This window comes from Ambystoma mexicanum, chromosome 9 (assembly GCF_040938575.1).
Source record: "Ambystoma mexicanum isolate Mex_15411 chromosome 9, UKY_AmexF1_1, whole genome shotgun sequence".
Lineage (NCBI taxonomy): Eukaryota > Metazoa > Chordata > Amphibia > Caudata > Ambystomatidae > Ambystoma > Ambystoma mexicanum.
Window position 1 is genome coordinate 1,109,882,898 of NC_090931.1, and position 13,863 is coordinate 1,109,896,760.

The 13,863-nt window shown below is 46.1% G+C and overlaps 1 long non-coding RNA gene across 1 annotated transcript in view; it reads left to right on the top strand.

Moving 5' to 3' along the window:
* The window catches only part of LOC138489779 (uncharacterized), a 112,143-nt gene extending 107,644 nt beyond the window's left edge, over positions 1–4,499 (top strand). Inside the window, exons 2-3 of the long non-coding RNA XR_011274898.1 lie at positions 3,904–4,000; positions 4,097–4,499. This is a non-coding gene — a long non-coding RNA (uncharacterized lncRNA). The remainder of the gene's footprint in view (positions 1–3,903; positions 4,001–4,096) is intronic.
* The last annotated feature ends 9,364 nt before the right edge of the window (positions 4,500–13,863 follow it).

The window sequence follows — 13,863 nt, forward strand, 5'->3', positions numbered from 1 at the left end:
TTGGCCATCTTGCCCATTCACCTTCCCCAGGTCGAGTCGACCCGGGTCAGTCCTTATTTGGTCATGCACTTTTCTGCAAATCCCAATGCTTTTGTGGGCTTCTGCATGCCTTGTGTGTGTGCCTCCAGGATGTGGGCTGGAATGTCTGATTCCAAGAGAAATACAAATAGTTAGAGCTAAGGTGTCCTCTTTTTTAGGGGGCTGTGTGGCTGAGGACGGATTTAGACAAGTAACAAAAAAGTGCCACAACAAACAGCTACCCACCTATACACGCATTAGATGTGCTTGGTTGTAAAAAGTGCTACTTAACATGTCGGTCAATAGATCCAGGCATAGAGAATAGAGATGAACATTTTAATCAATATATATAAAAACATTTGGAACATTTTCCATGTAAGACAATAGACAAAAATGCATTTTGATAACGAACAAAGAAAAAATATCACATAAAAAACACTCATGTGACGGTCATGTTTTTCAATAATTGAACGGAACCACAAATTTCATAGAGTGGCAACATTGTGATGTTAGTAATAATGTGTGGTAAACACATAATGATTTTTATAATCTTTAAATGATAATTGCTAGTCCTTGACTCCGTCGACAAAGAGGAATGTGTTTCTGGGAAACCATGATGATGCTTGGAGAAAATCTATAGCCGATTTTAACCGCTAATAGAAGTATACTGATCCCGTCTTCAGAACGAAAGATGGTGGCATCGCATCAATAGTGTCAAAATTGAGAGTGAGGAACCGTTGGGTAACATTTCTTGTTATAACACTCTAAAAACCAAGAGGCACAAAAAACGGCGAATTGGTAACGTAAAAATATAAAACCAAATTTGAAGGTGACATATCTCTATTTGAGTGCACTTACAACTTCTTGCACTAACCTTTCAATTGCTTTGATAGCGTGTATGGTCGCGAATAGGGAGAATGATTTAACCGAATTCGGCTTCTATCACTGTGTAGATAAACAGTGACTGGAGCTGAAATAAACAAAAAATGCAAGTGCCTTTAGGGGACTTTACACTTTACAAGATATTTCTTATTATTTTGCCTGTAAGTGAATTAGTGTTTATTTTCATGAGTATCATGCAAGATTCAGCACATTAGTATATTATTTGTATTTGAAAGTGCTCGTGCACCAATCAGTGCATATTTGCCACTGATGTAACAGTGGTGTCATGCCGGCACCTAAACTGTGCGACCCTAGGGCCAGCATGTGAAAAAGATGTTATTAACCACATGCAGAAGCGACTGGCATTTAGATGACATATTGTAAATAAATACCTCGTATTGATGATTCCAGCTACGAGGCGGTTGCAAGCCTGAACGCTTGACCAGTGTGGTGTTTAGCATTTCATGATGTCGGGCTGTATCAGAACGGAAAGTTAGATATTTTTACCGGACTTCATGTTAAGTATGAGAAACTTAGAGCAAGTGAGCGTGCTGTGGCTTCGCTTACCTTCTGTTAATGTTAGCGTTGTTAAATCAAAACCCACTTTTTGATTCGGTGTAACGACGCCGTGTTGGATCAAAAATGAATCAACAGTTGTCGTATCCAGAAGTGTTTTGAAAGAGAGGCTGTATGCAACTAGACCGCAGTTTACAAGTTATTTTTCAAGCCTGAGCAGCCATCTATAAGTAGAAAAATGGCCGATCATTAGCAGCAACAAAGGTGAAACATATAGATATGTCGAGCTCACGGGATGCCGCTATTTCATCAACCACTCGCATGGCCATGTATACCATTACTACAGAGTATCACTATAATGGCATGAGGGCCAAAGAAAACGAAATTTCAAACGTTTTTTTAACGGAAGTATCCGAGGTGTAAGGGCAAAACAGCCCAAGGTATTATTGCATACATGCACACTGAGAACCAAAAATGTTACAAAGATGCGAAATTGTTTTCTAGGGCAAACGCCCAAAGTGTAAGAATGAAGATACACAAGGTGAATATAGCAAGGATGCATGCATAACAGCGAGCACATTTATCTCTGGATATAGATGAATATCAAATATGTTTCGAAAATTTGAACGGAATAAATTGATGTTAAATCATGTGTGCAAATTTATGGCGCATAGAAAGGGAACTTGCTAAGTCGTAAAAGATCATTTTTGGAGGAACAGGCTCCACTCAATTCCAACATTTAGGCCTGCTTGTACGGTGTTTAAATTATAGATCCATTTCTGTTCTAATTGTTTCAGCTTCCGAACCCTGTCTCCACCTCGAGGGTGGGCCGGCACTGTTTTGAATAATGTACCATTGTATATCTTTGGCGGTATGTTTAGCCTTCAAAAAATGGGATACCAGAGGTTTATCGGGTACTGAATTCTTTACACAAGAACGGTGTTCACAAATGCGCTGTTTAATGGGTCTCTTAGTCTTGCCAATATACATCAAGCCGCATGGACATGTAATAGCGTAGATGGCCCACGGTGTGTTACAATTTGTGAAGTTATTTAGATACCAGGTGCAGCCGTTGAGAATAACGGACTTGATGTTTTTTGTCAAATCGCAAACTGAACAATTCCCACATTTAAAGTGACCGCTAACTGGTGGTAGCTGCCACAGTGTTGTTTGTTGGGGAGTAGGTAGTTTTTGCGGGATTCTGTAAGTGTGGACTAACTTATCACGCAAATTTGGCATGCGCTTAAAGGCAAAGCGTGGTTTGTGGATGGAAAAATCTTCGGTTTGAATTAGAGGCCAATTTTTTAGAATGCAGCGACACAGGTCGTTGCTAATAGGTGAGTACGTAGAAACACATGTTATTTTGTCTTCTTGGACCTTTATTTGTTTCTCTAGGCAGTCAAATCTATTGATATTACATGCTCTTTTCATAGATCTTCGGATAATTTGAGATGGATACCCGCGTTCTTTTAACCTGAGAGATAGATTTTGACTGTTAGTGTCAAATTCTTCTTTTGTCGAACAATTGCGCCTAATCCTCAAGAATTGTCCGTACGGTAAATTTTCGCGTAGGGATTGTGGATGAAAACTTTTGAATGACAGAAGAGTATTTTTGTCTGTCGGTTTCTTGTATAAGGTGGTGTTAAGATCACCAGTGGGTGTTTTGTAAATTACCAGATCTAAGAAGGCTATTTGTTTAAGATCGAAGTTCATTGTGAATTTAATGCATGGATCTCGAGAATTTATCCATTGTAGAAATTCACACAAGGAAATTACATTGCCTCGCCACGACATGAATACATCGTCGATGTAACGATGCCAGGCCTTTATTTGTGTTTTAAATGGGTTGCTCTCATGGTATACTGATTCTTGTTCTAGGTTGTCCATAAATAAGTTTGCTAGGTCTGGAGCAAAAGTTGCACCCATACTGGTGCCATGGAGTTGTTGATAATAGGCGTCTTCTACCATGAAGAAATTATTCACTAAGGCAATTTTGATGCATTCACAGATGAAATATGAGGGCACAGATCGATCGTCTCATTTTTCCAAGTATGTATGTATGATTTCAATGCAACGGAGTTGAGGAATACTGGCCGCGTTTCATAGACGGTGTCCGGATCCGGACACTAATTTATGACTTGGATCAACAACATCCAGTGTAAAGTATTCCAGACCTGCTGTTAAGCCACCAGCCAGTCTGCCCTACACTTGTAAAATTGATTCAAGAGTCTTAACCTCTCCGGGTAGAGGTTAGATGCCTTTCCCTTTGTTTATTGGTTTGCTTACTGATCTATTATTCTCCACAAAGTCCCAGGATCCACTAGATGGTTCCTGGGACTACCTTTTTTAACTAGAATACATTTTGAACTACTAACGTTTTTTAATTACAAAAATCTTGGAGGTGTGTTGTGCAGGGCATAGGTGCACCGTTGTCTAAGGTTGAATGGCCAATCTAATGATTCTCTCGTATTATAAATTTGGTTGTAGGAGTTCGTGGAAGAAATTTTCCTTCCCGTGTTAAAATTGCCATCTGATGTGGACCTTTTTTTCTCCTTCGAGGGATCAACTACACTAGGGAGTTCAGGTAATCTAATTAACCGTGAATGTCTCCTGACACCTTTATTGTGTCCTAAGAATATGTGCCTAATTGCTGATTCTTTTCTCTGGTTTTTGTCAACAGTTACTCCCCTTACATTGAATGAACCTTCAGTAAAAGAAGATTCCACATCAGTTTTGTATAAACTCTAATACTGTTAATGACCACTCCTGATGAAAGTCCCACTATCATCGAGAGTACTGAAACATGTTGAGTTTGCAATCTAGGAGCTACACCAGATTGTTTAGAAGTATTTAGAGATCTTGAGTGATCAGAAACCTGACCCAAAAGGATATATTCCTGAGGTTGAATTACTTATTGATGTATTTGTACATTTGTGTTTCTTCTATTTTTAGTAATTTGTGTCCTGTCATTATTATATTCGTATATATTCTTAGAGTTTTGATGGTATATTTAATATGAATAGTTCTTCTCAATTTTATGAGATTTTTATCTTGAAGCCTTTAATAAAAAAATGTTTTTGTGAGTTTAAGGAGTTTCATTGAGAGGGAGCAACTGTTGACATTTCCGTTTTCCTACCTTTTTCTGTATCTGTTATTGCAGCATCATTTGCTTTGCAGAGAAGTGTTCTAGTAAAAGAAATGTCGAGCAATGACGTTGTCGCTCCACACGTTCACCAAGCATTGCTGCCTGGATGTAGCATGTGCTTCAGGTGTTCATTTCGGTAGAGCAGTGTTGCAAAGTTTCCTTGTCCGACGGCTTTCATCCTGCCTCTGCACTGTTTTGGGAATCTCTGTTGAGGAATCTATGGGAGTATGCAGTCCTTTAAAGGAGAAATGACTTACCAGTAATGTTCTTTCTACGGATTCTTCTCCTGCAGATTCCTAATCACCCTCCCCCGCTATGAAAGTGGTCTGCTGTCCATATTTGATGTCCTCTTCTATTGGGACAAAGTTATGACTTATTTTTAGCACAGTTTCATGTCTTACTGTTGTAATGCTGTAAATCAGTGAATTTCAGTACAGTCCTAATCCTCAAACATTTTCAGCCTGAATCCTTTGGATGCTTCCTCCGTGGCTGCTGAGCTTCGAGGTGGGGGGGAAAGGTGAGGAACTGAGGTACGGGGGCATAGTGACATATATATGGCAGCAAATGTCACGTCCCAAATCAAGGAGTGACACTGTCATGCGCTCAGCCCGTCACCACCGCAGCCCACGGCTCTTATTTGGAGGCTCTACCATTGCAAAGAGCGTCCACCTAGAATCAATTCTCAGCCGCATCGGGATCAGGTACATGACCGGCACGGTCCAGTCAAGAGGCATCGACAATCAAGTAGTCCTACTACGCCCCTGTCTAAAAGGATTCTGAGGAGCTGACGCTGGAATGGATATCTGATGAGGAATCTGTTGGAGAAGAATCCATAGAACAAACATTACTGGTAAGTAATTTCTCCTTTTCTAGACTGACTAGAGCCTCTTCTCACTGGGGGAAGATCAGGTTTGGCGGATTGCAGAACCAGGTCAGTGCCACCCTTTCAGTGCCAAGCGCTACCACTCTCGAAGGCTGGTGGAGTTGGTCTGTCTCATGCCAGCTGATCACTTTGAAGCGTTGCAATCCAGAGGTCTGAGTGGAGTCGCAGAAGCTCTTCCCCACCCCCGTTGGAGACATTTCAGAAACACTTTTTCAGTGTTGGCCCAGTTTATACTCTGGTAACAGTGCTTCATGCTGTGGTAGTCTGTCAGTGTATGCCCCTCGGTATGCAACTCAGCGCACAGAGGAGGGTCTAGCTTTCTAATGAGTTCCTTCCTCCCATGGAGCTGTTCCTCAGGAACGTTTCCACTGCCAGAGGTCCATCCGATGCCTCTGTGAGCCTGTGCCGTACATGTTGTTTGCCAGAATATATTGTGGTCCTGTGCCCCATGAGCTCAGTGCCTTTTTTCTGCACACTCTGCTTGCTTCAGGAACACGCTTTTCTAAATCCTCAAATTTGTTGTCCTCGTGGTCAACCCTGCGAAGGCCTCTGTTTTCAAACCATCCGTGGATTGCAGCCTACAGATGTCTGTTTTGGATCTGCACAGGATTTGTCTATAATGGTGTCCAGTCATTTGGTCGACTACAAACTGGTCGACTGCAATTTGGTCGACGCCATTTGGTCGAAAACCAAATGGTCGAATTTTTTTTTTTTTATTTATATATGTGTTTTGTGGGTTTTCGTGTAGAAAAGAAAAAAGGGGGGGGGTACCCCCCCCCCCAAAAAAAAAAACCAAAAAAGGGGTGAAAATTAAAAAAAAAAAAAAATTCGACCATTTGGTTTTCAACCAAATGGCGTCGACCAAATTGCAGTCGACCAGTTTGTAGTCGACCAAATGACTGGCAACCGTCTATAATGCTTGGCTGAGGATCACGATATCCAGGATTCACCCAAAGGCCCTATGGGAACAGGCAGAAAAACTCTATCTTCACAAGACGAAGGGTGATGTCATACGGTTTTGTTTGAGGTCACGCAGAACGGAGCATTGGTCCAAGTAGAGGTCCCCTCTGCATAAGGAAAAGGTAAAGAAGCACTGCAAGAAATCCTGCTCCCCTAGTGGATATTCGCACCAGCATACTTTCTCCTCCTTTCTAAAAGGAGAGCCACTGCCCCGAGGCTCTCCTCATCTGGAGCAGGTACCTTTTCCGACTCAATCCTCCGCTCTGTGGAAATGGGAACATTTTTGCATAAAGATGCGTCATATCTTTGCCAATGTCACTGGTGACTTTGGCGCCAACAGGACCCACTGTGTTGTCCGCAACCTGCATGGAACCCACTAGGTTCCACTCCCGCACACCTTTGGGCTTGGGCGTGGCCAAAAAGAGATGTGTTTCTCCTTCATCCAAAGAGGTCTCGACACCAGTTCCGACTTAATCTTTGACTTTGTCTGCGCCAGTCGGCAGCGTGGGCATCAAAGGGCCTCAGGAATATGCTCCTCTTCCCTTTAGACCCTTCGTCTAAGATGTGCAACATCTACTATGAGGAGGTGGGAGCCATTACCCTTTGGGTTTGAACCCTTGGTCTCCAAGGAGGATAGGGACTTCCCAGAGAAGTTTTATTAAGAGAGTGAGGATGCTGGAAGATAGCAGTATAGGCCCCTCTCCTGAGGTGCGCATTCCCTACACCTGGTAAGCCTCAAGCATATTTTCATAGGCTAATGGCAATTGTGGATGATACTCTGCGGCTCTCGGCTCCATCCAGGCCGAAAATTAAATTTGCCTTAACAGACATCCTGGACGAGGGTCCCAGCAAGGAAAACATTACTACCCTTCAAGGTGGCACTCAAGACCACCATACTGGAAGTATTGGAGAAGCCTGCTTCTTCATCCTCCTATGTTCTGTCCCTTTTCCTCCATCCTGTATGGGCATCTCCGAGGCGGGAATGGCACTGAAAACTTTCAGCAAAAAAATGTTAACTTTCCCTTTAAATGTATGCCGGGCCCAGCTGCAGCGCACCACATAGCCCTTCTAACTAACCACAGTCCCTTTTTCTGTGCGGACGGAAACGGCTTTGGCAGAGTGTTTTTTTTCTCACGCTCCTTAGGTACTCCAATTTTTTCAATTGTACAATTTTACCCGCTTCCGGTTCCTCACCTCCCTGCCACATGTTGGTCGCAGCCGGTTTCACTCACTGTCTCTCGTGTGATTGTGCCTTCCTGGTCTCTGATCCGCATGCTCTCTGTCTGAAGTGCCTAGAATTAGAGCACTGGTGGGATACATGCGCAGCCTGCAGCGCGCCAATGTCGAGGACCCTGAAGAACAGGCTTTAGTTGTGGCGGGAAATCTTCGGTGATTCCTTCCTGGGGGGCCCCTCCTGCTGGGAGGGTCCGAAAAGGCTTTTCTACCGGTGTTGGACCTGAGGCTCAAGCAGCTATTGGCACACACATCGATGGGCCCAAGAGCACCACCGGACTGATCACCAAGGGCCACACAAGCTCTAGTACCACAACTCAGTTTGAGGGGGTATTTAGGCCCTGGTACCTGGCCCAGGTGTGAGGAGCGGCGCCTTCCTGCATTGCAAGCAAGACTCCCAGCAACCATGCTAAGGCATCACGTCTTCCTCGAAAGCTTTTGGAGGCCCACTCCTGCCTTGAATCTTCACTGAGGACAGGCCCAAGGGACACTGCGCCGAAACTTTGTTTTGCAGCGCATGCCTGTGCCACCCAAGCAAGTCAAGAAAATACAGCCAGCCTCACGGCAGGGGCAGGAGACTTCCAGGATGGCGCCGGGCACGCTTCTTCCAGTGAGACCTCGGGGCATGCCCCCGTACTCCACAGGCATCCTCACCTTCTGAGTGGGTGGACCATATGAACCGTTTACCTTCTTCAATGTATTGCCTTTCTCCTGCAGATTCCTCATCTGATAGATATTCCCTCCAGCTTTGTTGCTTCAGAAGCTTTTTTCGACAGGGGTTATAGTGGGCCTCGACCTGGCCGCCTGGCTGTCGACCATTGATCCGTCTTGTTCGGCGGCTCCAGACGTGACATCAGGCGTCCTATAAATACCACGTTGCGATGCCCCAACCTCAGTTCCTTTTTTCCACATGCCAATACGCTGCTTGGGAACACAGAGTCTTCGACTAACTCAACATTTTTGTCAGAAAACGTGTAATTTATTTTTTTCAAATCCTCTACACGAAATGTCTGTCGCTCGGGTATCTGGTTTCAGACAGTGTTCTGATTGTGGCACCAAGATGTCCATCACTGACCCACACCAGTGGTCTCTGGTGCCTCAGCATGGGTCACGGGACTGACAGGGGACCCTAAATGCAACCCAAATCCCTACGCGATCGAGCTGCGAAACTCGCTGTTTGTCGACTGCCTTCAAAATTGCTGGCTTGGTCACGGTTCGGTCTTTGGAGACCGAAACTGAGGGTCACACCCCCTAGAATTAACCTAGGCGGAAGAAGACAGTCCCTCTCGAGGAGCCACTCTTCCTCGTCACGAAAGAAGAAAAGGCGTCATCGCCACCGTCTGGAATCCGAGTCGTCAACGGATAAAGGTAAGCAGTCGAATGGGCCTACCACCCGCTAAGAGTGGGAGGATTTCAAATCCTCAATGCTTGACATGTTCAAAAAGCATGCTGCAGTCGGCATGGCTAACTCCCCCCCCCCCCCCAAACCCCCCCACAGCAGGCTTTGGATCCAAGAGCGACGCTTGGCATACCCGACCCCTCGTGTGCCCCGGTACCAACAATGTAGGCTCCAATAAATCTTTCAATACCGAAAGAGACCCAGTGGAGGCCGGATCAACCATGCGCATCCAAGGATGTTGATGCTATGGCGTCTAGATCCCGATCGACACCCACATCCACCATATCAGCGCCGAGACACAAACTGTTGACTGCTGAGAAAACATTCACCCCACAACCCCAGGCCAAATTTTTCAATACTATGGCAGGTATAACGGCATTAAGGACGCTGATGACCAGCGGGATGTTGACCTTATTTACTTGGGTTTAGGAGGGGTCGATTGTTTTGACAACCAAAATCTGCTTTTACAACTGGCTCAAGGCCTCCAGGACGCCAGTGGTCTGGACACCTCCCCAGATCTCGAATTTCAGCAATCCCAGCCCTATCTTTATAATACTTCTAAATTCAGGGCTTTAGTAGAAAGGGTTATTATTGACACCCTGGGATTGTATTCATCTGTGGTGCCTGTAGAGGGATATGACCTTACTGTCATTTTAGATGAAGGCCTCACCATAGAATGTAATATGCCCTTAAACCTGGCCATTGCTGATCCTTTAACAATTATGTGGCAAAACCCTTGTTCCATTTCTCCCGTCAGCTCCACCTTTTTTGGGAAATACAGGCTGGCTAGAGGAGACCCTTCATACCTCTCCTCTCACCATTCCCCAGAGGGCCTTGTTATGGCAGCAGCTACTATCTCTTCTAGACCCGCATCTTCTACATCCACTCTGCCTCCCAATAGGGAAGCAAAAACGCAGATGCCTTAGCAAAGAAAGCATTCATGACAGGTAGCATGGCCCTAAAAGCTACGAATGTGGCAAGCAGTTTTGCCAAGTACTCCTTCGGTCTATGGACAGCAGCTTAAAATGCTGCTCAGTATGTCCCAGAAGGAGAAATGCACAAGGGCTTCCTACAGCTAGTGGAGGATGGGAAAGGGGTGGCCAGACAGTCACTGCAAATGGGCCTGGACATCGCCGACTGTGTGGGCTGATCTATGGTGTCGGCCATAACACTAAGAAGACAGGCCTATTAAAAAACCTGTTTATTTTTTCGCCTAATGTCCAAGTCAAGCTTTTGGATATGCCCTTCGAGGGCGAAATGCTATTCAGCCAGAAAGCCCAAGTTTCCTTAGCAGAGATTTTGGATTCCTTACATTTTTCTAAGTTCTTGGGCCTAGCTGTGCAGCTGGCCAAACCTGCATTTAGCTTTGCCTCTAGGACACTGGGCCACAGGAGATATGTTCCTTATGGCAGGAGAGCGCAGCTCCCCACCGGCCAGGCAAGGGCAGAAACATTTCCAAGCCTCTGAAACCGCTTTGATTTTGCCCTCTCACAGCGGACCGGTTGCAGGATGTTTTATGTTTGTTTGTTTTTGATTTGTACCGCGATCCAGGTACACAAAGGCTTAAGGGCGCATTTGCTCCAATGGCAGGGAATTACTTCTGATGCCTGAGCTCTTCTGCTCATTCAGTGGGGTTATTGTCTGTCATTTGTAAGAAAACCACCGGACAGGCCTCCCCCACACCTCGGCTCTCTCTCGGATCTCCTCAGGGTGTCCGCATAAGTGCTGAACGGCCTGTCCTGGTGGGCGGACCGCAACAGTCTTTCAGCGGGGGAACCCTTATGGCCTCCTTGGCCTCAGACCCCACTGGTCAAGGATGCATCTTTGAAGGGTTGGGTTGCTCACTGCAAGGATTTTCAGGTGAGCGGCCTCTGGTCAGCGTTGCAAGTCAGGTGGCACATCAACAGGCTGGAGTCGCAAGCGATCAGGCTTGCCCTGAAAGCATTTGCCCCGTCTCTGCAGGGGAAACATGTCCTCGTTCTGACAGACAACACAGTGGCGATGCACTATCACAACAAGCAAGGTGGTGTGCACTACCGCACCCTCTGCAGAGAGGCGATGATGCTTTGGTTCTTGTTACTGGAGAACAGGATCTTGGCAGTACACCTGGTGGGCACAGAGAACTACTTGGCGGATGCTCTGAGCAGGCAGAGCACGATCTCGCACGAGTGGTAAGTGTGCCAGAAATTCCTAGAGGAGGTCTTTGCTCTCGGGGGTACCCCATCGGTGTATCTGTTTGCAACGGAGTCCAACAGGAAATGCGAACAGTTTTGCTCAAGGGAATTCCCAGGAAATGGTGCTCTTGGGGACGCGTTTCTGGTAGATTGGACCTTCCATTTCCTTTACGCATTCCCTCCGATTCCTGTCATTCCATGGGTTCTCCAGAGGTTGAAGAGGTTTTGAGTGACCATGATCTTGATTGCCTTAGACTGGGTGAGGAGAACGTGGTACTCTGACCTCTTGGATCTGCCCACCTCACCGGCTGCCTCGGCGTCCGTATCTCCTAACACAGTCGGAAGGCCCGATACTCCATGCGGCCCCAGAAACCCTCAACCTACATGTGTGGCTCTTGAGAGGATGAGATATGACTGGGACTTCTCTGAGGAAGTACTTGAGGTATTGCCGGCTGCACGCAGACCATCTACAAGATCTTTGTACGCATGCAGATGGAGAAGATTTGAGTTGTGGTGCAGGGAACACAAGATTTACCCCATCTCTTGCCCCACCATTACAGTGATGGAGTTCCTTCTGTCACTGTCCTCAGCAGGCCTTCAGGTCACCACCGTCAAAGGATATTTGGCGGCCTTGTCTGGGTTTTAAATATCCCCAGATCAAGGCAAATTCTTTACGATCCCGGTAATGGCACAATTCCTGAAATGCATTGTAAATAAGTTTCCGCCAACACCCTTTGTTGGCCCGGATTGGAACCTTAATTGGGTTCTGACATTTGTGATGGCGGCTCCCTTTGAGCCTATGCAGTCTTGTCCCTTACGGCTTCTCTCTTTGAAAACAGCTTTCTTGGTGGCTATGACATCCGTTAAGCGGTTGAGTGAACTGCAGGCCTTATGCTGTAAGCCACCCTTCCTGCTTTTTTTTCCAGGAGAGAGTTTCACTATGGTTAAGGCCTGGCTTCCTCTCCAAGGTTACCTCAGAATTTCACCTGTCGCAATCCATCAACCTTCTAGTCTTCTACCCTCCTATGCACCCTTCTAAGCAGGAGGAACGATCATATCGCCTAGACCCGAAGAGGTTGTTGAGTTATTATGTTGCGAGGACAGCTGATTTCAGGAGAGCTGACCGGCTCTTTGTGGCCTTTTCCTTAGCCCGTATTGGCCTGCCCATAACCAATCAGACTTTATCCCGGTGGATAATTTTATGTATAGATTAATGCTATCAGTCTGCTGGGAATGAATTACTGGTAGGCATCAGGGCCAATTCGACAAGGGGAGTCTCTGCGTTATGGGATTGGAGATTTCAGCTCTCTGATTCCTCTTCTCTCACTGGTTTCGAGATAGCTTTAAAGAAGGCATTTGTCTCCAATTTCTTCTGTCTTGTATTTTTTTGATTCTTTGTTTTTTTGTTTTGTTGGCTCTTTTCTTGAACTTTCTCGAGTCTTATTCAGACTCCTATTCCTAGCTTCTCTAACCCGAATCATCCTCGAACATAGTGTCGTATCGTCGAACATAGTGTTCGAGACGTCCTCCCACAACCCCTCCTCTTCATTGATCCTTAATGGACTTTCGGGTTTCCAGCATAGCAGTTCTCGTAGGAGTAGAGTATTTGATTCTTCCTCTTTCCTTCGCATTGACAAAGATGCCTGCAAAGCCGAAATATCCAGCCCTTGTTTTGTGACCTCTAACCGTTTATCCTTCACCACTGGTACCAATACAGAGTTGATGGCATTGCAAATCCCCACTAGGGTTGAATCACAGTTCCCTGTTTCCTTAGGGAGTCCTAGCAAAACCCCTGCTTGAAACTGCACTTCTATCTTTAGCAGCTCAAACACAGACACCAGGCACTTTAGGACAAAATTTAGAGCCGAGAGAGGGGTGATTCACTTGATTGTACAGTCAAGTGGGGAGTCTCCCACAGTGGATGCTGTACTTCTTTCGTTTAGGGGGTCACCACAGCGTTCATTTTCCAACCGGTCCCTCTGGAAGTCAATAGTCGACTCTTCCTGAGCAATGATAGTATCCATCTCCTCCCTTTCGGGAGAGGAAACGCTCTGTAATGAAAACCCTCCTGCTCTGCTTTTATTCCCGTCTGGCTTCTTACCCAACAAGAAGATGCAAATGAAACTGATCCAGATGATAAATGTACTGGAAGCCAGGCGAAAGGAAGAAAAGGGAGGGGCAAATATAAATGGTCAGGAGTTGCCACTCCCTGTTTAGAATTAAATTCAGCCATTCCCCGAATTTAATAACACAGGGAGATCTAGCGCATACTGCAGCACCAGTACCGGCACTTGTAGCCCTCAGGCCACGATCCCAGGCTTACCGCTGATTTAACGGCCAACGTTGTTTCTGTTTTCAAGCAGCTTTCGCCCAATGGCCTGCATATAGATGTGGCCCACTTGCTGCTCCAACAATTCTTAATGGACCGGATCGGGCTGAGGCCTTCCTCTGAGCTTCTGCCCCGATACGCAGACTCAGCAAGCCGCTCCGGCGCTGCACCAGGCGCTGCTCCAACTTCTGGCACCTGAAGTCGGATCTTTTGCGTCTCCCCCCGTGTCTCCCCCGCACGTCGTCCCCGTTGGCTTTCTTCACCGTCGCAGCCTTTCTCAGCTCTCTCTCAGTTCCAGCTCCTCCACACCTGGTGCACCAAGAG